Genomic DNA, 25,229 nt, shown 5'->3' with positions numbered 1-25,229 from the left:
CAGGAGTGTGGGGGTTGTCTTTAGCCGATACAACCATGATGAGGACTGCTGTTAATAATGTAAAACTGCAGTAGGGTCATAAAATGGAAATTATACACATTGTTGGCGTTGGGCTGATACCCACTGTCATACTATTGACTCAGGATAGGAGGTTAAAACAGCTTTAATACAAATACTGATTGTCATCATAATAATTACATTTAATATTGCATGCAATATATTATTGTTGTTATGTTGGTGAAGTCCACATTGGGACTGTGGGTAAATTCGGGTGAGAGACCCATGTCATAGGTCAGTCACAGGGCATTCAATAGACATCACACTCACACATTCACACCATCACCGAGCGGAATTAAACCCATGCTGCTTGCAACATTGTATGTCAATTTGTTTGTATCCATCGTGAAAATAATTAAAAACTCATTATTTTACAGACAGGATCACTATTTTATCCGGTACAGGATGTGCAGTCTCCTTTGATTTCCAATTTTCCAAACAATTTAACCTGCTGTGCATGGCAAATTTAAGGCACTTACATACATAGAGAATGGCATCCTAAATACTTTACAAATGCTCACAATCACCCATTTACATACAAAGGTGACTGATGTCATGCAAGGTGTTTTCGGGCACGATGAAAACAAAATGGGTTTCAGTGACTTGCCCAAGGACACTTCGACAGCACACGGCCTGAGTCGGAACAAGGAAAGGCAAACCTTTATTCAATGGCAGTAAAATGTGTCAGGCTACAGTGGTATGACAGTATATTCATGCTCTCTATTTCACAACGCCCTCTCTTGAGCTGCATTTTTTACTTGCATTCATCATGACTACCGACTGCTCTGAATAAAATTGTGCCATCCAAATATTGACTTCTTATTCAAATATTATAATAAGGTTAACTCACCAATGCTAGTAGGATTTAGCCACCAACGCTATCATTTTATGTCCAGTTGCACTTTAAAAAAAAAAAAAAAAAAAATATATATATATATATATATATATATATATATATATATATATATATATATATATATATATATATATATATATATATATAAGCAACCTGCGCAAGCTTCTAAGAGAAACAGAAAGCAGAAAGAAGTGTAGAATGGTGGGAGGGTGAGCTAAATGTGACTTTTTGGCACTAAAGTAGAGCCGTGTTGAGGCTAAGTTACAAATGAATTTGACATGACCCAGAGAGAAGCAGGTAAACAGGCCCAACCTGCTTTGCCTGAGGTGACCATCTGGCCTTGTCTCATGGCGAACCAGCCTGCAGGATGAAAAAAAAAATGCACACGCACACACACACACACACGTTTGTGCTCACAGGCTGGTGTACCTGGTGTCCCCCTCTTTGCCTGCCTGTGTTTTTGTTTTTGCCTCTCAAAAGCTGACATGTTTTGGCTGCAAGCAACGGGAGGCATCAGGTAGGAGAACAAGCGAAAAAAGGTATCAACACACATGGGATGCACACACACAAAAACACACACACACGTGCCTTTGTACGACACAGAAAACATATGGCAATTCTGCACAGTGTTGTAGTCCTTAAGTGATGCTAACTTGACCCGAGGCAAAAGTAGAGAAAGTGAGCAAAAGGAAAGAATGGGGCAGAAAAGGAAGAGGAGGGAGTTACTTGAAATTGTTGCGAATGATTGATGCGCCGTTACAGACACCTGCTGGTGCAAAATGATTCTGACTTTTCCTGTTAGACACAAAAACACGCATTGCTTCAACTGCTTTTGTTATGCATAAATACATGTATATTAATAATGAACAAAAAAAAAACACTTTTACATTGACAACTTCTGACCTCTCAAGCGCGCACTGACAATATTTCTAATTATTTTTCCACGTGATAATTTATGACACATTCATTCTGTAAAAAACAAAAGAAGGTGCTTTGAATGAGCGTAGAAGCAAGGTTTTCCTCCTGGTATGTCTGTGGCCTCTGCCAGTGTGTTGTGACGTTCCACACTTGATAAGATAGTCATAAAATGAAGGGAGCAAAGATCCAGACATGGCAGCGGGGAGGGATGAGAAAAAGTTAATGAATATGAGTAATCAAATTCACTATCTCCCTTTTTTATTGAAAATCCTTTCTTTTTAGTTAATTAAAGCCAATTACTATTCTAATTGGCTGAGTCTTGCCTGTCCAGTTCAGTAGCGTCATTATGGAGCTATTAAAGAAGATCCACTGAGATAGAGGAACAGAGCAAGCATAATCAACCAATCAATTAGGATGTTTGACCAAATGAGCTTCACTTCATCATCATGTTTGATCTTATGTCCTTGGATTGGCTGCGGCATGCTTTTTTTTCTAAGTCCAATACAGTCGCCAAATGTTCAAATTCTCTCATAATTACTGTTTTTGTGACTCGCGCAGATTTCCCTCCACAGCATAATATAGTTATCTTTCCTCTGAAAATCAGGACGATTTATATGGTACAATAGAAAACCTTTTGAACTCATGATTCTAATTTGTCCCTTGATTGAAAGCATGCCAAGGCTTTCCTATGAAAAAACATTTGAACTGAAATCACATTATTGACAGTTTTGAGCTATAGAAACTGAAATAATTTGTGATTAGCCTCATTAATATGTACCTTGACAAAGATGGAGCATTTTTGGTGTAGGAAACTGTACTATTGGGTTTTGAAGCAACATCAAGTAAATAAATGCCTGATTCCCATATCGTTTGCTGATGCAAGTGGTGTCAGTTAAAAAAAAAAAAATCAATTTTTGAGCAAAATTTTCAAAGATGAAAAACTGTGCTGAAACAACAGAAGCATTACAGCCCTTTTCTCCATTCATAGTGATGTGATGTTCACATACATACTAAGTCTTTGAATAGCTTTTCATTGTGAACGATGGGACTCGAGTATTTGTAAGGAGCCTTCGCTGCCCCGCCCCTGCCTAACATTTGCCTCTGTAGAGCGCGTAATCGTCAAGTATTCGCGCCATACATTTGTAAGTGGGTTTTTACCTCTGGAGCGAGCCCCCAAAAAACAGTCACATAGAAGGACTGAGTGGAAAAAGAAGAGAAGAGAGGGAGGGCGGAAGGGAGGGGCAGAGATGGAGCTGAGCTGAGGAGCTTCTGGATAGATTGAATAGATGTGAGTGGCTACAGGCTGGATTTTATAGACGTAATAGCTCTTATCCAAACATTTCAAATGCAGCGTCTATACTTGCCAATGTGTTATGTTTAATACTAAAGCGGTTCACCTGTTCGTGGGGATAAAAATGTTGGGAACCCCTGAGTTAAACTCTTAAAGTGTGACACGAAATGCGATATAATACTAAATATCACGAAAATTCCAATATTGTATGAGTAAAATTGACAAAAAACAAAAAAAAATGAACGAAAAAAACCCAAAAACAAACTCTGAATGGCTCTTTTAGTGAACGGTTCGTGAATGAAGTCCCATCACTACTTGTTGTTTATGGAGCTTGACTCTTAAAACGCTACAAAATAATGAGAACAAAACATATATGTTAAAGTAGGGCAAGTACAGTTCATATCATAAAACATAAAACATATCGACCTACTTAAAAGAGAAGGAGCCTACTGAGTACCAAGAATATATTGTTTTGGTGAAGGTGATGAATTATTAGAGGTGGGTCAAAAATCTATTCGATATATGGGTCAATATACACTTAATTTTTGCAGTGAATTATAAGAATAACATTTTAAGGTCACAACTGGACTTCAGATGAAGCACCAAGTTCTGCACATACAAAAAACTATATTTATTACGGCTAGATTTTTAAAGCCAGCGACAAAAAAATGGATGATGATTCAACATTATATTTTCTGGCTTCAGAAATCGCAGAAGGACCGAGTCTGTAAATGTCCATTGAATTCGATGAAAGAAAGGACAAACAAAGAGTGAGCAAAACAGTTCACTGGTAAGCAAAGCAGTTTTGTGAATTGCCACTACACTGGCACAAAATAACATGTAAGTCAATAGCATCGTCTGCCTGTTTTTTATTTTATTTTTTTTTACCTGAAGATCAACTTCACAGGAGTGCCAGAGTGTTTGGAGGCAGAATCGATAACACTATCAAAGGGCAGAATCTCTACCTTAATGAAAGGAAAGAAAATACTGCAGGCTACAGGCACTGAAAAACCACGAGAGATCTTTGTGTATCAACACGCCTCTGACTAAATATGAAATCAATTCATTACAGCCTTTATTTCTTTCTCAGGCGCAGCCCTTCATGATGCTACACATTACCTGCTCCCATCTTCTCGCCACACTCCCCTTATTTTTTTGTTTTTGTGGTATACCTCCTCTCAGTTAATGATTGGAAAAGCAGTGGACACTTTCCAGCGACAGAAGCAGCATAAATAGATTAAATTGCAAAGGAGATTATAATTTATCATTTCTTTATTAAAAAGTAATGCGGGTGAATTAACTTTGAATTAAATTCTATTTGCATAGCATTACTAGAATCATCCGTGTAAATGGCTTAAAATCCCAAATGGGACATTGGGACACAGCATAATTGTCGAAAAGTGCTCCCCCACCCTTATCTTGGAAATGATAATAGAGCAGGAATTAATCTGACATTATTGGAACAATGTAAAAGGTGATACTCTAATCAAGATCAAAGTGTGGTGGATTTTTGCTGTTTTTAATTATGTGTTTTCGAAACTTAGTAGGAAACAGAAGAGGATAAAAAAATATATCATTTTGTAAAGAGAAAAAGGTGGTGGTTATTGTTGCCTTAAAAATTGTTTCTAATACAAAAGTACTGTATATTTAAACACAATGGATGTAAACGTCTATAAATCCTTGTCCACATGCCTGCTTGCGTGACATGAATGTGACTTTGTTACCTGTAACATTTACAACGAAATAATAAAAAAAATAAAAAAAAACAGCTTTGAGACAGACTTTGAGACAAAGAAGCTTTTTGCTTATGTGTACATGCCCGTTAACTGGCGATGTGGTTGAATTTAATAATTACCAATCACTTTCAAACACATGGGAGTCATCATAATCTTGTCACCATTGAAAGTAACCGCGAAGTATGGCTGTTCTATTTGGGTTTTCCTGATATCTTTGTTGTCATATTTGACAGTCATAGCCAGAGATACCATTTGATACATTGATAGTAAAAAAAAAAGAAGAAAAATAGAAATTTTTCATATATTAATTTTTATATCACAAAAACTGGTACAGCATTTATAGAGGGGTGTGCAGCTTTTATTTATACACCAATCCAAATTTTATTTCTTATTTCTATTTAGTTAGTCAGTAGTTATTTTTAAAAATGCTGAGGTCAAGTTGTGTTCTTGCATGAATGACGTAGGCGTGGATAGAAACTTACCTAGAAAAATTACTGTTCAGAAAATGTCAGTTTTCCAAATCTGAATTACCCATTTTATTACATTTGATTGTTGTGGGAAATGTATGCATTTGAATTTCTACAGTTTTTTTGTAGTTTCATAATGGAAAATTATTACATACTGTAAACGGTTTATGATTTCCTATAATGCAATCCGATTTTCAAAGCTGTTTTTAATAACCTTTGCCCTTTCTGTACATAAATTATCGGATGAATCTCTGACAGAACTTTCATTTTAGATTATTTTACCTACATTCATAAATGAACAAAAGGAAACATACTCCTCAGTTTTGCACAAAGATACATTGAAATTTCAGACATTTCACATCCTTCCAGTGTACAGCACATACCATACTGAAGTACAAGTGTGCACATTCTTTTTCATGGCTCAAGAATGAACATGTTTTTTACTCAAATTAGAGATTGATCAAAGGAGATGAATAGATACTGGGATGGATCAAAAAGAGACTCATGTTCATCAATACCTTACATAAGTGGGATTGTGATTTGGAAAAATGTATTTGTTGTGTTAACAAATTTTACAAATTTGTTATTATTTCACCAGTGCTTATTTTATTTTTGAAGTGAAGTACACATCTTAATCTCACCAAACTCTACAACATGTATGCACAAATTGGATTGTTTAGTGTTTACACCAATCAGAGGTGTTGCACCAAAAGTTAATTTCAACTGAATAAAATCTGCCAAGTGTCACCGCATCCTGAGAATAACCCATCAAAACACAGTTCAAATGATTCAATTGCGACGTAACTGACTAAGTGGCACTGGAAGTGAGTCTAAAAACAGGAAATTCACCTTTGGATTTAATTCACATGATGACATTCATCACAACAGCCCTGTTCAGCTTCAATAACTTTTTTATGGCACGATTTAATGAAATCCTTTAGCGTGAGATAGACCAAGAAGGGAATGAGGCACACATTGATGGGCAATTTGATTGGCACATGACTCATGGGACGTACCAAATGAGAGGAGACCCAAGGGACAAAAGGAGATAAGATTAGCTGAGCATGGTGAAAAGAGTGTACCACAACTAATTCTAGACAGAGCAGACGGATTGAAAAAAAAAATCCAAGCTTCACACTCTCGTTTTGGCTTTTATTGAAATTCAATACATGTCAGCAAATATCTTTCACTTTGTTTTTACGGTGGACACTCAGACAAATGTGCCCACACAGGCCAGATTGTTATGGACAATTTGCACTTTTCCATATACACGCACAGATCTGCATGTTTTCACATTCACTAATACACACACATGCACACCTACACACACAGGCACACACACACTCTCTTTCACTTTCTCTCAGTGCTTATTTTTCTCAGAATGGAGAATGTTTTCAGTCCAATCATCACTCTTTGATACTGAGCCATTTTGCACATGCTCAGGGGCATTTACTGTACACATTGAAGATGTGCAGGAAGAGGTGGGAAACATACACACACAAACCCCTTTTCGTATACATCCGCTGATTTTGTTTGGCCTGGATGCTTAATGTAGGTTGTTGAGACGGTGGTGCGATAAGTCTTCGGCGCAGTGTCAGAGCCGAGTCCCAGCGTGATGTCTATTGATATGGCTGGAAGAGACATGGGCGGCCTGAGGCCACAGCAGACATCAGCTTATGTTAAGTACAGGCAAAGTTGTTCACAGTACACTTCAAGAGTAGGAATGACAGGGTTCCCCACTTTATGCCGACGACTTTAAAACATGACATGATGGAGACAATGTTGTGCCATTGCAGTTTGGTATATTGATGTCTGTTATTTTCATTTAGAATGAATACATTTCTTTAAATTCAAGTGTCTCATATATATGCAGTATGTATATCTGCCACCAATGCCCACCATTCACCTCTGCAGAGGTTACCATATTAGTGCCATACATTGAAGTGAGATTTTACTTCTGGAGCAAGCACCAAAAAATAGTTATGCTGAGGGACTGAGTGGAGAGGGAAGGCAAGGGAGGAGGGGAGTGGAGGAGACCAGAGCACAGGAGCTGCCAAAGAGGTCGAGTCAACCATTTGATATATGTGATGGCTTTTGTCAAAATATTTCCGTTTATAACACGTATGTAATCCAATGTCTCTCACGTGTTCCGCATGTTTAGATTTACTTATGTTCTAAAGAGAATAACAAGTCACGAGAAGTTATCAAATGTTTATTTTATGGGCTTCTTTATATGTCCAAATGACGCCTTGTTTGGCACAATTCCCAACATGCCCTAATTGTATTTCCTACTTACAATATTATAGAGGAGGACCATATTAAATATGTCACTTAAATACTTAAAGTATCACAACAATTGCAATGTATCACTAATTTAAGTGTTTGTTATAGGAGTAAAAAAAATATGTTTTAAAACAAACTAAATAATATTAATAATAAAAAAGCCAGTCCTTTAAACGTCTCTTTTTAGTGAACAGTTCATGAATGAAGAACGGTTTCCATCCCATCATACGTCCCATCACTAATATTTACGTCTCTGATTAGGATTCAGAAACCCCACGATGTTAAAGTTGCTAATCAACTAGGAGAGTAATGGTCAAAATAACAGTAAATATTTGCATGGAAAAAAAACTATGTCAAAGTAAAACATGGTCTAAAAAAGTTAAAGAAACAGAAAACCAACAATGTCAAGAGCCATTCGACAACATATACCTGCCACTGTTGCGCAAAGTAGTGAAATGAATGTATGAACAAAATTAACAGTGTCTTAGTGTTTATTGTTTGGTACAACCGTGTACATCAGGATAGTGTCACAGCCAAAAAAATAGCATAGATCAAAGATCTTGTAAACTAGGACTCTACTGCAATTTATAATCACTAAAATATTAATGGCAGCAACACAAGTAATGAGTGCATCAAAACATACATAATTAGTTCACTGCTATTGCTTTCATTTATCAATACTAGGTTGATCAAATTCAGCTAATGACCAACAGAAGGTTATAGACCAGAGGCAAAAAAACAATGATAGAAGAAAATTGCTTCCAGGGTTGAGATAGTAAGGGACAGCGGAGGAGATTGGACCACAGAGGAAAGACATAGAGAATGAGAGATCAGCAATGCCATAAATAACCTTGGGGGAAGTCACCTGTCTTCCTGGAAGCGACAGCTCGTCAGGAAAATGAATGGGTTGTCACTCTTGCCTTGTGCCAATGGCTGAGGGCACTGAAGCTGGCACAGAGATAGAAAAAAAAAGATTGTCTTTCTGTTTTATTGTCTTTGATCCACAAACAGATCTTTGAAAGCATGCATCCACTTAAGTAAAAATGACAAAATGCATCAAGGGAGAGTGCACAAGCTTACAAATGCACACACTCTCAAACCTACTTATTTACTACTCACACACATCTCAATCACTGCATCTGTCTTTGTATTCATGTTTTCACTGAGCTTCAGGAGTGTATCCTGCATTTTTGCTTTACACTGGACCCTTTGCGCTGAATGATGCTGCTTCTTTGCAGCAATAGTTGTTTTTTTATTTTTTTATCGTTTGAAATAGCAACAATAACATCCTATTGGAAAAAAAAAACATTAAAAACATTGTTCAAATACATATATTAGTTATTGGAGCATGTAATTTCCACTAAGGATACAGATCAACTTCAAGCGTCTTAAAACTTCCTTCGCCCTACCAATAAATCTGAACTTTCATTTGGACTGCATTGTCTAATGTAAGCTTATTCATCTTCTAGAAGTGCCACAAAACGAATCCAAAAGACAAATATGCAAGAATCCTAGAAGAACCCTTTGATACTTGCTATACTTTAAGTCCCATGAGCCAAGAAAGTGGTATATCGCTCTCCGCCCAAAGTCTGATGTACAAACTCAGCATCATTCATTCCGTAATTCCTTTGTAAGTAATGTAATGTACCGGAGTTGCACTTCCATTGTCAAAGTCCGTGCGGTAGTTATGAAAAGTTTTAGATTGCCTTTGTCTTCAGCTTAGGTTGTTTACTCAAGATATTGGCACTTTTGTGTTAATGTTTCAGACTAATATACTAATATAATTTATTATTATATATAGAGTTTTTTTTTCTCCGTATCAAACGATTCACTTGGTCGGATTGACATTATTTATTTGTTGTTGACCCATTTTCAGTAATTTTTTTTCTGTTTCAGACTAAACTGTAACCTAAATAAAGCCTGTATAAACAAAGTTAACATTTGTTGAAATTTTTTCTATTGTTAATATTAAACACAACTCAAATTTAGGCGTACTCACAAACTTTTCATTGATAATAGTCTTACTTCTAGTCACTGCAGTGAGTGGGGGCAGGGCAAAACGTTTACTCTTTCCTAGGGGGCGAGGCTTTCTAAAATAAAATAAAAAATGTCTGTTCTCAGCTGGCCTATGCTTCAAGTCCCTGCAAATGGACGACATCAAAGTATGAGTAATTATTTCTGACAGTTTGTACATGCTTAACATCAAAAAAAAGGAAATTAATGATGTATTAAACAAACCACAATTTACAACAGTCATCACTTGTTTACATTAGTAATAGATGGAAATAAAAGTCAAACATTGAGGACTTATAAAGGATAATGGTAAATAATCACATTTGATTATTTTCCGTTATAATGTTGTCAGACGTTGAATTAGGATGGTAGAGATGTTTTAGCATTTTGTAAGTATGTGCTTGAGTAAGGTACTTGCTTTGTCAGTGAATAAGCTGCCATCCTAGAGAATCATGACCACAGCACAATTCCAGATATTCACGTTTAAAAAAGAAAAAAAAAAAATCACTGGCTCCTTTCATATTGAGAATGGCCCACCGATTCATTTCAATTTCCTGCAGGGCCTGAGTGACTTCAGAGAGCAAGAAATCTATCTAAATCTCTATTTAGCCTTGCGCTTACGTCTTACCCCCAAAACTTGATATTTTGCAAAATATGACTATAGTGCATGTGAGTAATGCTGCCTGTCGAATTTATTTAATTTAAGAACTGCCTGGCCGTAACAGATTACAACCACTCCTTTCATATCAAAACCTTTGCCTCAAGTGGATTCTCTGTGCAATTTACAGGACTACTTACGTCACAAAATAGACTCTAAATGCAAAAAAACCAGAGCTATATGAAGCCATTTCTTTCTTTCTTTCTTTCTTTCTTTCTTTCTTTCTTTCTTTCTTTCTTTCTTTCTTTCTTTCTTTCTTTCTTTCTTTCTTTCTTTCTTTCTTTCTTTCTTTCTTTCTTCAGGATTCTAGGTCCTCCATATTTCACACTAAGTAGCATTGAGCTTTGCTAAAAATGAAGCCGAGAAATGGGGAAGAAAGAACAGCGCGAGGGAGTGGGGCTGGAAGAAAAGAGTGAAAATCAATAGTGAGGACATAGCTGGGGGTTTTCCATATTACATTTTGCATAGACGTCGGCTTTAATTTGCCTTTGATCTCAGTCCCAAGATGACTCACTGAAGCCATCTTCTAATGCCAATTGTGTGTGGGGGAAGGGTAGAAAAGGGGGAATGGAAGGAGTGGGTGGAGGGTTCAGGATGGAGAAAAAAAATTCTGAGGAGCTGAGGATGGGAGAAGTGAGAATACTCAACATGTTTGCTGGGACAAGCCTCTTTCCCTAGTTTGTACTTTCTGCTGAGATGTTTTTTATTGGACATGACGGTCCAGTGTCAACTTGAGACTTGCAAGTGTGAAGTTTTTAAAATATATGCTCCCACTGTGACCCTGTGATAAATTACTATGCCGTGGTGTGATATTGTGCTTACATGAGTATACATTATTACAAATAGCAAAAACAAATAACAATTAACTCATCACATTAAAAAAAAAAATGAATTCCCCAAACCATATTCATCAATCCATTCCACTCTTGGTGCGCGAGCACACACGAGGGCCGGAGACGGAATAAAAGCGTATATATATATATATATATATATATATATATATATATATATATATATATATATATATATATATATATATATATATATATACTGTATACGCTTTTATTCCGTCTCTCTCTCTCTCTCTCTCTCTCTCTCTCTCTCTCTATATATATATATATATATATATATATATATATATATATATATATATATATATATATATATATATATACAATTTCAAGTATTTGACAGTATGACGCTCACATTTTTTAAACAGTTTTTCCTGCTATTACCACCTGGCGCAGAGATGTTAAAATCTTAAACTCAAATCCAGTAAATAGTGAGCTTCAGTGTTAGCAGTATCCTTTCAGAACATATGTGCAAATGAGACAACTGGAATGAAAAAGCATCTGGTTCAAAAAACAGATAATGCTAACACACCAACGCCAGAGACGGAATAGAGGCTGCAATTTTGTGTCAGATAAAGATGCCCCAAAAATATTAAATGCATTATAAAGGCAATACTGAGTGGTACTGTCAACAACCACACACAATTTATTTTCCAAGCAGGCCTCCATTGACTCACCTAAGTCAAGCCTCATATAGTGAAACTACATCAACACACACCATTAGAAACCAGTTGAGGCGCTGACGTTGTGGAAAATAATATATGAAGTTATACAAGTAATTAATAGATAGAGCTGTCTTAGAGAGAAAAGAGAGGAGTATTTGTCATCTTTTCTCCACACAATGCAATTGTTCTCTGGAACATCCACTAGTCACTGTTATTAATGAGGCTGTCCCATAGAACATACTGTACATTTCAGCATGCTAGCCATCTCTGGATTTCTTTTTTTTTCATTATTTATTATATAAAAATAGCTTTTGTCCACTGTTGTGTGCTGTACCTTGGGGAAAAATACATTTAGGCAGATACAATTTAAAGAGGTTCCCGGGTGTCTTAATGACATGACAGATTTTTCTCAAAATACTCCGAGGATCATTATTTTATTTTTGCTCTCCATACACACGCTATGTTTGGTCTTTGGCTGGAATCTGCCTATTTTTAGCAAGTCCTCTTGTCTCATGCAAGTGAGCCACTGGTCACCCCGCCCTTTACACTACTGGGCCAATGTCAAGTATGGATGTTGTCACCATGGCGATGAAGGGCACAGCTAAAGTTGGACACACTTGCCAAAAAATGGGTGGATAGATTTGGCCGGGTGTGCGATTTTTAGCCAGAACTCCCTGAAGGACACATTTTTGGAACTGGCAACTTGGGAAATCATGTGATTTGGGTGTTTAATTTCACGTTCACCGAGTGATTGTCTTCAGTCACTGAATGAACAATGAAAATGTAAAATTTCCATAAAATATTTACTTACAGAGTCAGCCATTTTCAGCAGTAAAAAGTTAATATTTTGTTTACAATTAACCTGAACTAAATTATTCTTCAGGGATAATTAGTCCATGGGCATGAAATACAATTGAAAACACATTTTTCCACTTGTGTTGACTTAAATCTGCCATGCTTAAGGCTTGGGCAACAAGCAATCACAGCCCACCTATTGATCATGTGATAATCACAAGCTGAACTTTGATTGGTCACTCCCCCTACATCTTAGAAGTAGTATTTGAGCATAAAAAGTAATTTAGGCATGAATTGATAGACAAAATAACTTTTACAGTTGAAAATGGCTAAATACGTAGACTGTCCGACAAAATGAATTTCCATTGTGAAATACAACAGTAAAAAGCTTGCTTCTACTCTGGTTTGCCACTGATAGTGAGTTGGTTTCTTCAAAGATCAGCATTTCATTGCTAATACATGAATGACATTTTCCAAAGAAATGAAAAAAGGTTGAAGAGTTGAGTTGGTTGAATTGTATTTTGTTTTTAGTTTTTTTTTTTCTTGTTTTTTTCATGAGCAATGGGACAAATCAGTCACTTAAAAAGAGACATTTAAGAGTGACTCTTTTGTCTTTGATTTTACTTTAAAATGTCAAGGTTTTACCCCAAAAATAAATACTGGGATTACAGAAATTAATGTATTACTTTAGGTTTTTAAGAGATATTTAGAGGTTGTCCTCTTCCAAAATACTCAAAATGATAATTATGAAATTTAAAAAAAAAAAAAACATTAAATTATTTCTTATTCACTTTAGAACATACAGTAGGTAAACATAAATATGCAAAATGCTTTGCACACATGGACTAGCGCACGCTTGAATAATGAATCAGAAATATTTTGACATGAGCTATCATATTTATCAAATTGAGTGTGCAGCCACTCAAGTCTACTCGGTCTCCAACTCTTTTGCTCCAACACTTTGCTCCAACTCTGCCCCTCCCCTCCCTCCTTCCCTCCCTTTCCTTCCCTCTCCACTCGGTCCCTCCTTGTGATTTTTTTTTTTTTTTTTTAAATCTCACTATTGCATGACGCTAATATGCTATGCTATGCTAATGTCGTGCTCTACAGAAGTGGGGGATGAACGGCTCCTTACAGACTCAAGTCTCTTTCCACAGTGAAGAGCTGTTCAAAAGCCAAGACTCCTTTGTAAACGTCACATCACAAATTTTCACTTTTCTTCTTGTCTGTATTAGCACAAATTGTACCTTTCCAAAGGTAGAGGCAACAACTTTTTGAGAACATGCATAACACCACAGTTACAAAAGCTTTGCTTGTTGTTTGTTAAAACACACTTCATATGAACGGCACTTTTGTTGTGTTCATCATTGTGTTCTTGATTTGAATTAACATGAAATAAATGAAAAGAAAAAACTAATTTCAGAATGAGGACCTTTGAACTTAAAGCGGCAGATTCCTTGGCTCCATGTATGTTTCCAACCATCTTGCATTTTTGTCACCCTTCTACCCCCACTAACACGAAAAAAAAACTGTTACACCGTATTTTCCCCCCATGCCACCACCTACTTTCTTTGTGTGGGTTGCAGAATTTGATATTATTTGAGGCTTATTCCTAATCATCCAGACTGTAAATATTGCACACTTCTTTTGCGGTGACCTAATGGGCATGTAACTTTATAGGCAAACATGTGAAGTGGTATTCCTCCCCTGACTGGGAGCTTAGCGAGTGTGCCAGGCACTCCCTGTGTATGAAAGCCTCGTCATACGGTACAGTCTAGCTCCACTTTGACTCTTATGAAAAACAGACCTTCACTGGAGGAAAAGTGTCCAGTCTCAAGTGAGAAAGTACAGTAATGGTGCACTAACGCCTTAAAAAAATGTAAGACTGTTTCCAAACCAGAATCTTTTCCACCCTTGTGTTTTGGCGTTTTTCACTGAAATATGCACTTTTGCTACCCCTTACCACTAAGTGAAATGAACATTATTGCTGTCATTTTCTCTTTTCTTTTATTTCTCTTCCATTTTTTTTTTTTTTTTGCGAAACCCATTTGGCTGTCCATCTTCTCTGCAGTATTTTAATGAGCAAGCACCCTAGCAACCTCAATAATCTAACCTGTCATCTCTCCTGGCCCAGTCCACATTCCCCAATGATAAAATGAATTACACCTTCTATTGTCAGTGTGCTTTAATCATATTAGCTTCTGCTAAAATCACAGAGCATTGTTCAGCCCCCCAGACAAAAGACGACATATCTAAGGTTCAATGGACCTTGGATCTCCCTGGGTGAATTACATTAATTCTAAATAACTTCAAGTTAAGCTGCCTGTCCGATAGAGGAAGCGAAAGGGCTTTGACTCAAGTGGCATTTGCGCCTTCATAGTCGCTCCTAAAAAAGACTGTCCAATACTTATTATTAAGTCATAATAGATATTCTATTCACAAGATGGTGGGAAAATGGTTTTGTCTTTTTCATTGGCTTAATGAATTAATCACACCAAGCTGTCTTATTTCAGGGGCGATTATTGTATCAATTATGCTATTCTGATGATTTCACAAGTGAAATTAAGTTGTTAAAAGACTTACCGGTAGAATAATTAAAAATGTAATTAACGTTCTCAAGTATATTACAGTACTTATAAAGAAGACATATTATCCTATGTGATGTGCATTATTTTCACATATTTAAACAGTTCCCTATTGCAACAATAAAATGTGACACGTCCTTTGTGAATAAATCACGAATAGACTGTTCGGATTCTCTTGACAGAGGTTTTGCTGACTTTGTGAAATGTGATCTGATTTGAAGTAATGAAACATCATTATTGTTTTAATATTATGGTATTTGGCTTTTATTATTACCTGCATCTTTGCTGTCGCATGGCAGCGTAAGCCAGCTATTGCTCTCTGAAGCTGACCCCACAATTTTTCGGGGAATTGTAATAAGCCAGTTGCTTTTTTACCAAGCTACATGAACTTTTCAATTAGTATCCCAGTAGAGATGGGTGAGTATCATACCAAGTATCGATATCCGATCAATACCTGGCCAGATTTCCAGGTATTCGCCATAGCTGCCGACACCAGTATTGGCTGCTCTTTTGGAGCACGTTAATGGTCACAAAATCAACATTATAGGTCAAAAGCATTAAATAATGCCATTCATTTCATTAAATTTTAACGGAACCGCTCATTCAGAATAGATAGAATTGTTTTGTAATTATTTTTGGAGGGCAATTTTTGTACACCCAAAGTGATTTTGAACCTGGTTTGAGTATCGGTGACTCAAGAGTATTGAGATCGGTCTGAAAATAAAGAAGTAACAAACATGCATATTCCCCAACATCGTCCTTCCATGCCAGTTAATCTTTGGTGTGTAAATTAAGATCCGTTAATCAAATTTTGTGAACTGATAAGCTAGCTAACTAAGTCCTGTGGAACCATGCTGCCTCTCAGTTGGTCTTCTTGAGTACACCACATACTGTAAGAGCACTTTTCCTCGTCATGCGTGGGATCCCTCATGTTTTAAAACTCAGTTATGTTAACAAACAATATTGTGTCTATCAGTAGGAGGTTTTTCTATTCTCACAGCAATTGTGTGCAGGTAAACTTACATAATTTAATGAAATCTAATATCAGGGCCGTATCAAGAAATCTGCATTCTAAAATATCACACTTATTGGTTTTGACACGGATATAATGTTCATGTGTTTATTATTGTAGCTGAACTTTGGTGTGGATCACTCTAAATTATGCCTCTCATTTCATTGTTATTGTTTTGTACACTGACCTGTTACCCTGCTCTTCTTAGTTTACCATACTCACTTCTTATTTTGGATAACCTAAAAGTCTGATACACCATGCACACATGTATGTTCTTGAAATATATGAGTACAATCACGGGTGTAAAAAAAAAAAGACATTTTAAACCAATTACTGAAAGATCCAGTTTGACTGTTTGAACCTGGATGGGCTTTGTGCTTGTTGGTGCTGTAAATCTTTGCCGCCCGGGGCCAGCTACATTCTGTCTAGCCAGTTAGCTTGCTGTTGTTTTATTTTAGTTGTTATTTTTGTTTGATTATTTGAATAACAAAAGGCCATTTATTCCGAATACAGTATTACAGTATTATCACATTCGGGTCCAGCAACTCATGGACCTTTGACTCATTGAAAAAAATAAGTGTGGCCCTTTATAATTTGTATTTGATGTTGAAAACTCTTTTTATATAACTTCCAAGTTCTGTTGAAACTTTAGTCTATTCATCCAGAAAAAGAAAAAGGTCCATTCATCCAGAAAAAAACATCTACAAGGTCAGAATTTTGTGATATTGGAGAAGAAGACCTACATCTTTCAAAACATTTTTGACTATGAATAGATGAAAGATGTGTATGGTGCTTGTGATTAATTTGAATTAATCACATTTAAAAACATTTTATTTTCAGCTCTGATAGAACTGTACATTTAACTGATGACACACATGCGCGCAGTCTTCACTTAGAGCTGTTAGGGGATTGCTAAACGATTGGATAAATCCTTAATTCAATAATTTCTACTGGGTCTTCACCCTCCCCCGTCGCTCTTCATTGACGAAGGCGCTTTAAGAAGAGAAATGTTTAGCATATCTGTCTAAATGGGCCTAACAAGCTTCAGCCTGTGCTCTGTTAAAAAAAAATTAATAAATAATAAAATAAGGAGACAGTGTGATGTTGCCTCTCTTGAACTGATGATGGCGTGCACTTAATGCAAATTGGTGTCTAGGGACAACAAATTCCCTCTTAATACATATGCAGGGAGTGGGAAAGAGAGATAGAGCCAGGGGAGAGCAAGAGAGACAGAGAGAGAAAGAGCGAGAGAGAGAGAGAGAGAGAGAGAGAGAGAGAGAGAGAGAGAGAGAGAGATCGGGAGAGGTCAAATGAGCTGAGCAATGAAATCTTTTTAAGGGAACTCAAAAGCAAAAATAATGCACACAATTCATCAGACAATTGAACACATACAATTTAAACTGCATAGAAGTACCGATAATTATATTCATAATACATTCTATAAATATGTTCATTTAATAACTTTACAACATATAGTTAGCTTAATATTCACTTATTTTGAATATGATTTTTTTTCCTTCAAAAAAGAATAATGTTGCTAAACATATGGAAATATAAAAGTCACAAACATTGTTGTTAGGGATGTATTATTACTGTATATCCTATATATAAAATATAGTTAGAGCAAAGTTGGTCGAGTTCTCTGGTGGTTACATTTTATTCTTTTCACATTTCACAGGTTGCAGAAGTAAACCAAAATGAAAGGGATCGCAAAAATTTCAATATCTACTTTGTAAATTTTGGTTACGGTATTTTTGGGAATGTAATCCCCACAACAAATGAGGGAACACTGCATACAGAGTTACTGTTAAACAGTTTGTTTTTTTTAATTACTTCTGTTATCTGTAAAAAAGATACTCAGCTTAAATTATTATGTGTTTGCTCCTAAAATGCTCCTAGACAAAACAGTCAGATCTTAATGCGCAAAGTGAATCGAAAAGACGGAAAGGTAGTAGTTGTGTATTCGATATATACATGATTTTTCTATTGGACATCCAGTAAAATAGTCAAAGCGAAATTCAACTTCCTCCGTTATATAGAGTATATTTTCGAGAAACTCTCGAAAAACTGTTGTTGCCAAATATGCCAAGTAAAATGTAAATACGGTGTACTGTACACAGCGTTGAAATGGACACTGATGCACACACACTCTACATACATAAACATGTCGACATGCTCCTCATTGTTGTCCCCCCCAAGCACCACACCCCAGTCACCCTCTCTGAGGAAGTTTTGAATCTTGTCATTCCGACTTGGAGTTCAGTGCTTCTTTTATGTGTGCCTCGACAGCAGGCCTCTCCTCCTTTTGTATTGTTTTATCATTTATGCATGGGGAGGGGTTGGCGGCGGTGGCGGCGGCGGTGGCGGCGAAGGGGGGCAGAGCATCTTAGGCATAAGGAGCAGCAGCATTAGGACAGATGGGGGGGCACTAATTTATATTCTGTTTCAGCACATCTTAGCGAGCTGAGGAGTTCAAACATTTTCCAAGCAAATGCAGAGAGAGGAGGGGAATAAAAGGGAAGTGGTGAAAAAGAGAGAGGACAAGACACTTGGGGTAGGTGTGTGCAGTTGTGTGTGCGCGCACGGCGGTGTGTGATGCCCATATGCTTGAGCATGCATGTATGTGTGTATATATTATGTACAGATTTTGTCTGTACTCCAAAACAGATGGAGATAAGAGAAAGTCTGCTATGGAGGGGGTGCAAAGGGTGGAAATAGCTAAAACTGTGGGGGGAAAAATAGCAAAAGGCAGCAAAACGATGCACTAAGAAGTGCACGGAATGTTATTAAAAAAATATGAGAAATACTGCGGAGTACTGCAGATAAAATGTAATTTAAAGAAAGCATTTCAAAGACATGGGTCTTAAGAGTCTTAGGTCAGGTTTTGTATTACAGGAATGTTTTCATTCCTGTGGCCAGTCTCTAAATCAGGAAATTATTGGTATTTAGCTGTACCTCCAATGGGCCTTGCAGCTGAAAACAACATTTGTCCGAGCTCTCCCCATTTATCCCATCATCTGACAAAAGTGCTGTTTTGAGTGAATGACTATTTTACAAGCTACAGTTAGTCACCGTGTTCTGAAAGGCGAGATGGGACCTGGTTGTTGTTCATCGCACGGGTGGATCTCGTCTCGTAGAGTACGGGGTCAAGGTCACCCAAACATCTTGAAAATCATGAACTATTGGCCTTATTACCTCTAAAAGAAAGCTGTTATGATAAACGTTTTTTTGAAAGCAGCCCATTCATTTATCTCTGCTGCATGTGGCTCTTTAAAAAATATTTGGTCCCCTTCTCATGCCATGTTGCCACCCTGGTTTGAAATCTCCCTTTAGATTGGACACATGCTGAGTTAAAAGTAAAATAAATTATAGCATCAGCAGTATAAAATGTAAACGATTTGCCTCAGCACTTTTTGTACCCTTTTTTCTATCTTGCTACATATTAACAACATCCCTCTCTAACTGGCATGAGATGTTCTAGAATTACTATTATGGCATGCACAGGTTGTTAGGATAATTAAGTTAAATAAATAAAACTACATAAATAAATAAATATTCCCAAATTAATTGCGGTAAACCAGCACCAAAAAAATCCTTTACAGATTCCAGGTTTCAGATTTGCATCAATTTGCAGGTTTATTTAAAATTTCAACCTCTAACGGTTGCCAGAGCTCACTAAAATCGAACAAACGTTTGAAGCACCTACAAAAGAAATAGTTTGCAAAAAGGAAATCACTGATTCTTTGATCTCAATACAGTGAATGGAAAATGGCAGTAAAAGAAATAAATGTGCTGTTTACAAATGGATGAGTGTATATTTGTGCCATTTCCGTCAGAGCGCAGACTTAGTGAATTATGCCAGCAGGTGTCAGGCTAAAATAAATAAAACAAGGAAAAAAGTAAACAGATTTTGAATTGGAAAATAAAATGCTCTTTTACTGTGAATGCTATTGGTTCTCAGCTAATCAGCACCTGATTGTTGGAAGCACGGCTGATGGCACAATCAAGTGCAAAGAGCTTCTACACATTTAAGAGCCTTTGCAGGGGAAAAAAACCAAACAAAATAAAACATATCTTTGTTTACTTCAAACACATCACCGAAAGACCATTTGTGACTTAACTGTGCTATTTTGAATAGCAAAAATTAAAAATTAAGTGGAAACAGTTGTATGGTATGTTTGTAGCTGAGATGGGTCCCAAAATCCCTGAATTTAGAAGTTTTGTCATTTGTTTTTTCTTCTCTTTGTCAAAGGTCGATCGATCATTGACTACTTATTTTTGGGTCATGACAGAAACTACAAGACTCAATGGCAAGACTGAAAAAATAGTTATACTTTTAATACAAGCATCTTACAAAATGACCAATCAAATTTAAAAGCCGATGATTTGTTAACAGAAATAGGTACACCATATTCATATAAACTACTGTTTTAATTCAACAAGATCATGTAATTAATGTAGAAATTGCTGGAGAGATGACACTGAACTGAATGAGGGATTCATTGAATTGTTGAAATATAGAATGTGCGACGCGGAGATGTGCAAAATGTATTTTTTCCGGGTGGGGCGTTGACTGACCTCGCAATTTGGCGTCCATGGGGTTGAACACTGACACGCATATTAGGTTATTGAAGACTCAAGTGTGAAAGATATGACTGTGAATATTTGCTGCTTGCTTCTTCCTTTGACCAGTCAAATTTGTCTATGTATGTATGTGTATATGGATGGATGGATGGATGGATGGATGGATGGATGGATGGATGGATGGATGGATGGATGGATGGATGGATGGATGGATGGATGGATGGATGGATGGATGGATGGATTGTGCACCTGTGCTTGAGTGTACAAACCTACCGAAATAATTTAGAAATGGAAAGCATATAGCAGATTATTTTTCATTCACTTTTTGAGCAAGGGTAAAGGTCTAAATATGAGTAGACACAGGGGAAGTTGTTCAAAAAAAGTTATTGCATAAGCACAAACGTATGAATACCTGAAGAACAACCTTGTAATGTTTCTCTTGTTGTAGATTTCCTGCTGTTGGACGCTTGATCTGCACAGCCTCAAACGCCGCGCTTGACTCGCAGTGACGGAATTGAGCCAACACACAGTTTAAGCAAACACCGTCATGGACTTACTTTGTCCGACACTTTACCTCATGCAGACACCCTCATTCACACTCCAATACACATGTACAATTAATGTGATTTAACCTGCTTGGGTGAGCTTTGACGGGTACTCAACATGATTAACATCCAATATGCTAGCGCATACAGCCAAGCTAAAGACGCCTTTTTCGCCGAGCTGCTTCTATTTGCCTGCTCCTTAAGCCGTTCTTTGCATCTGCCTCTTTTAAGCACTTCTAAGGCATCTCAGAGGGAGAACTTTATACACGCAGCATCCAGGATGCTTAGCTCAGACGTAGAGGCATATCAAATGTCAGTGAAATGGAGGGCTCTGTGGTAATAAGGTGTTTTCAAGGTCCTTTAAGAGAGACGAAACGCTTGAAAGTTTAGCCATCGGTTCATGTTTTGGGATCTCTCCCAACTAAAGAAATAACCTCCATCCCTTAAGTCTGATCTGGGCTTTGAATCAGCACTATGAAGGAATTGAAGATGCTTGTACCCAAACTTGAGAAAACATTTGAATTGCAGCAAAAGGTAGAAGAGTTAAGAAGTACCGGTCCGTTAGAATTTGAGAAGAAATGTTAGTAAGATGTATTTGTGGTATATAAACGTTCATCTCTGTAATGGCCTTTCTTCCACCCAAGGCCTCCCTTCGCTCTTTCCAATGAGAGTCGGTTTTCGTTCCATGCCTGACCGTTTGCTCTTGGTGAAACAGGCATCATCTCATACACATGCCGTGGTGTGCAATGTGGGATTGCAGCAATGCAAGCATCTGCTCAGGGCTTTTGCGTTCAAAAGATTCAATTAAAAAATAATTACCAAAAGATTAGTGGTAGTCTGGTACGACTGCACTGTTTGAATAGATGTTTCCTTTTCATCTGCCGTAATAATAGAATGCTTTTTTAATTAAAGGGGGAAAAGAGGAAGCAGATCAAGAAAAAGTGGAGTAAGAAGAAGAAAAAGGCGGGCCTGCCTCAGTACACCCTGTCTTGAAGACGTTTGTTTGATGTGAAGCAAAATTAAATATTTTTTTTGATCTAACAAATTAATTTTCACCCCCATTCCCCAGCACTTCCAATCCTCTCGCTTCCTTTTTTTCTGGAGGAGATAAAGACAGTTTAATTTAGATACCAACAGGGAGGAGGTGCACGCATGCACGCGCGCAAGCGCATATGCACATTCTCCTGGTCAAACTTGGTGAGGGTCCATTCTGACGAACTCAACGTTCCATCATCTCACAAGGAGTAATATTCTGAAGATGTAATGTTTACAGCTTGTTTATATACAGGGGATTCAGGCTAGTTTACCTTGCCCAAATAAATGTCCCTAAAAGGCATTCAATAATGATGACTAGTGGTGTGTTTCTGGTTAAACTTAGACAGTAGCAGCCTTCACAGAAAAAGATTAAAACATGCAGGTGAAAATGGGCTTACAAATAAAATAAAAACCTATTTTTTAATTTACTGTCGAATACGCATACATTGATCAAAGAATAAAATTATTGAAAGAACTTGTAAAACAGCTTGAAATCCTTTTGACGCTTTCTACTGAGAGAAAGATCACCAAATGGTTAAGGAACATTGAGGCTGTAAGACCTTAAGCGATAATAAGTTGAGGCGAGCAGGTTAGTTCAGTGACATTGGGTGGTGTTGGGGAGCTGTCCGTAGAGCGCTCGTAAGTGGTTGTGAGTATTTTGAATTGAATCCCTCAGGACGAGGGAGCCACTGAAGGGATTTTAGGACAGAGGTGATGTGAGAGTATTTTGGAGGTTAGTCGTGTGGCGGCTGCGTTATGCTTGGCTGCAGGGTATCCCGAACAGTTTTGGTTAGGGAGTGGAAAAGAAACCCATGGTATCTGGAGTGGAAGGAGACAACGGTCTGTATAAGCAATCTCATGTCATGCGGGGAGATTGCTAATCTGATTTTATCGAGGTTGCGTACACGGAAAATACAGAATTTGGACACATGTTTGGTATGTGTCATAGGAGACGGATTGGTCAAATATCACCTGAACTTCTAAAAGACAATGTATTTTCCGCACTATAAGACACACCAGTTTATAAGGCGCACCCTCAATCAATGAAATGTTTTAAGGTGCAACAGTAGAACCAGTCAAACTTTATTAGTAGATTGCAAACCAGCTTTGTACTCTACTCACTCCCAAAATGAATAAACAACTGTCTTATGTTTTATTTTATTAGTATTTCCGTGACAGTTTATCTTTTAACGGCAAGGTATAACATTTGGTCCAACATTTATATCAGGGAACTTTTCCTCCAGTGCAATCACAATATAGTAATACTCAAAGTAATAACAATAATAAATCAAAAAATAACTCTAAACTCTCAATAGCATAATAACTCAATGTCAATATGACCAACCTTGTTCAACTGTAAACACACAAAAGAAACATGTAAACTTTATCAGTTCATTCCCCATCTACTAATCACAATCTCAATATTGGTTCATATATAAGGCACACCGGATTTTAAGGCGCACCATCAGCTTTACCAAAAGAAAAAAAAATGTGTATATATATATATATATATATATATATATATATATATATATATATATATATGTGTGTTTTTTAAGTGTGCCTTATAGTGCGGAAAATATGGTATATGCAATTGGATAGGTGTGGAGCAAACTAAAGCTTCAAAAAACTATAGCTTCAAACAACAGGGGAAATTGAATCTGTTTAAAAGGAAAACCAACACCAGTGAAGTACTGTCTATTATTTAAAGAAGGCCACCAATGCATGTCATTAAATATGTGATGTGTAGATAAAGATCAACCAAATATACATGCTTTGTCTTATGCTATTTTGAGAATCTCAATATAGTCAGTAATGAGCAAAATAAGTACCACCTTTAGATTTATTTATTCATTTATTTTTACATTAAATATAAAACAGTGCCTAGAACAAATATTCACTACACAAAATGAATGTTCTTTAAAACATGTAATATTTGGTATCAATGTTAATCTCAAACCAATCCAAACACCCACATATTAATACTTATCAACTTTCTGAAGAACACTATTCATATGTGAAAAGCAAGAAAGTCACTAATTAAAATAGAAAAAAGTAGACCCAAGGTTGATCATTCCTGAACACCTATTGGCGTAAATAATAAATTGGCTGTACAGTTGATAATTAAACCACAGGCGAGCATATTTAGATGTAAAAAGTCAAGACTGTAACTCATCAAACAAAATTTGTTCAACAATCAAGTGTTTTTTAAAAGATCCAGGACAGTTACTTTTAATCTGGCACAGTGGCAGCAACATACCTATCAATAGAGATAAGAAGAAGGGTAACGTGAACTGTTTGAAATTTGGTAAGCGTGTCTGTGATGCATGTGTTGAAGGTCATTATGGACTTTGGATGACTTGTCTTAGCTGTGCTTAATGTTTAATTAGTAGTGAGATGTGTGATTTTGAGGGAGTAGAAATGATTTTTGCTATAGAATTGGTATGATAAACTGTCATTTCGCTCTTAAAAATGAGTCAGAGCGAGGAGATATGCTCAAGTGGTTGATGATTAGCGAGAAACCGGAGGTGGACCAGGTGAGCAATTCAGGTCTGTTAACACATCAGATGGTTTCTTGTTGAGGTGAAATAAGAGGCCGCTGGTAGTGGACTGGTACAGATAGCTGATTCACAATTACCACGCGAATGACTGGCAACCAGTCAAGAATGTGCTTTTTCCTTAACCGTGCTCTCCATCTGTGACACTGGCAAGGATGGGGGTAATAAGAAATGGTGCGTTATTAGCTCAGCCGCTCTCTGTTTTGGCTTACATCTTTAATATTGTGTTTTACTACATGAGTACATCTTTCTCTCATTGCAGGAAGTGTAAAGTGTCTCAAAGCAGCAGGTAGAATCATATAGAGAGAGGGCTCTATATC

At 36.9% G+C, this 25,229-nt stretch overlaps 2 protein-coding genes and 1 long non-coding RNA gene across 5 annotated transcripts in view; 1 reads left to right on the top strand and 2 right to left on the bottom strand.

The window, feature by feature from the left end:
* LOC148420092 (serine/threonine-protein kinase VRK1-like) overlaps positions 1-25,229 on the bottom strand; it is a 311,189-nt gene that overhangs the window by 25,004 nt on the left and 260,956 nt on the right. The gene's annotated exons all lie outside the window — the stretch shown is intronic.
* LOC148420096 (uncharacterized) overlaps positions 1-25,229 on the top strand; it is a 92,023-nt gene that overhangs the window by 3,023 nt on the left and 63,771 nt on the right. The window lies entirely within an intron of this gene.
* The window catches only part of LOC148420094 (uncharacterized), a 235,676-nt gene continuing 217,215 nt past the window's right edge, over positions 6,769-25,229 (bottom strand). For 2 of the 3 annotated variants that reach the window (XR_015866354.1, XR_015866355.1), the window contains 2 exons: positions 8,474-8,556; positions 6,769-6,976 (listed from right to left, as the gene is read on the bottom strand). The gene's annotated coding sequence lies outside the window, so the exon portion shown is untranslated. Of the gene's footprint in view, positions 6,977-8,458; positions 8,557-25,229 lie in introns of all 3 variants that reach the window. The other variant, XR_015866356.1, reaches the window with a different exon arrangement.

The sequence above is a fragment of the Hippichthys cyanospilos genome, chromosome 8, assembly GCF_059441005.1.
Source record: "Hippichthys cyanospilos isolate Australia breed blue-spotted pipefish chromosome 8, RoL_Hcya_1.0, whole genome shotgun sequence".
Classification (NCBI taxonomy): domain Eukaryota; kingdom Metazoa; phylum Chordata; class Actinopteri; order Syngnathiformes; family Syngnathidae; genus Hippichthys; species Hippichthys cyanospilos.
The sequence above is the reverse complement of the archived record's forward strand: the minus strand, read 5'-3'. Positions and strand labels throughout refer to the sequence as shown.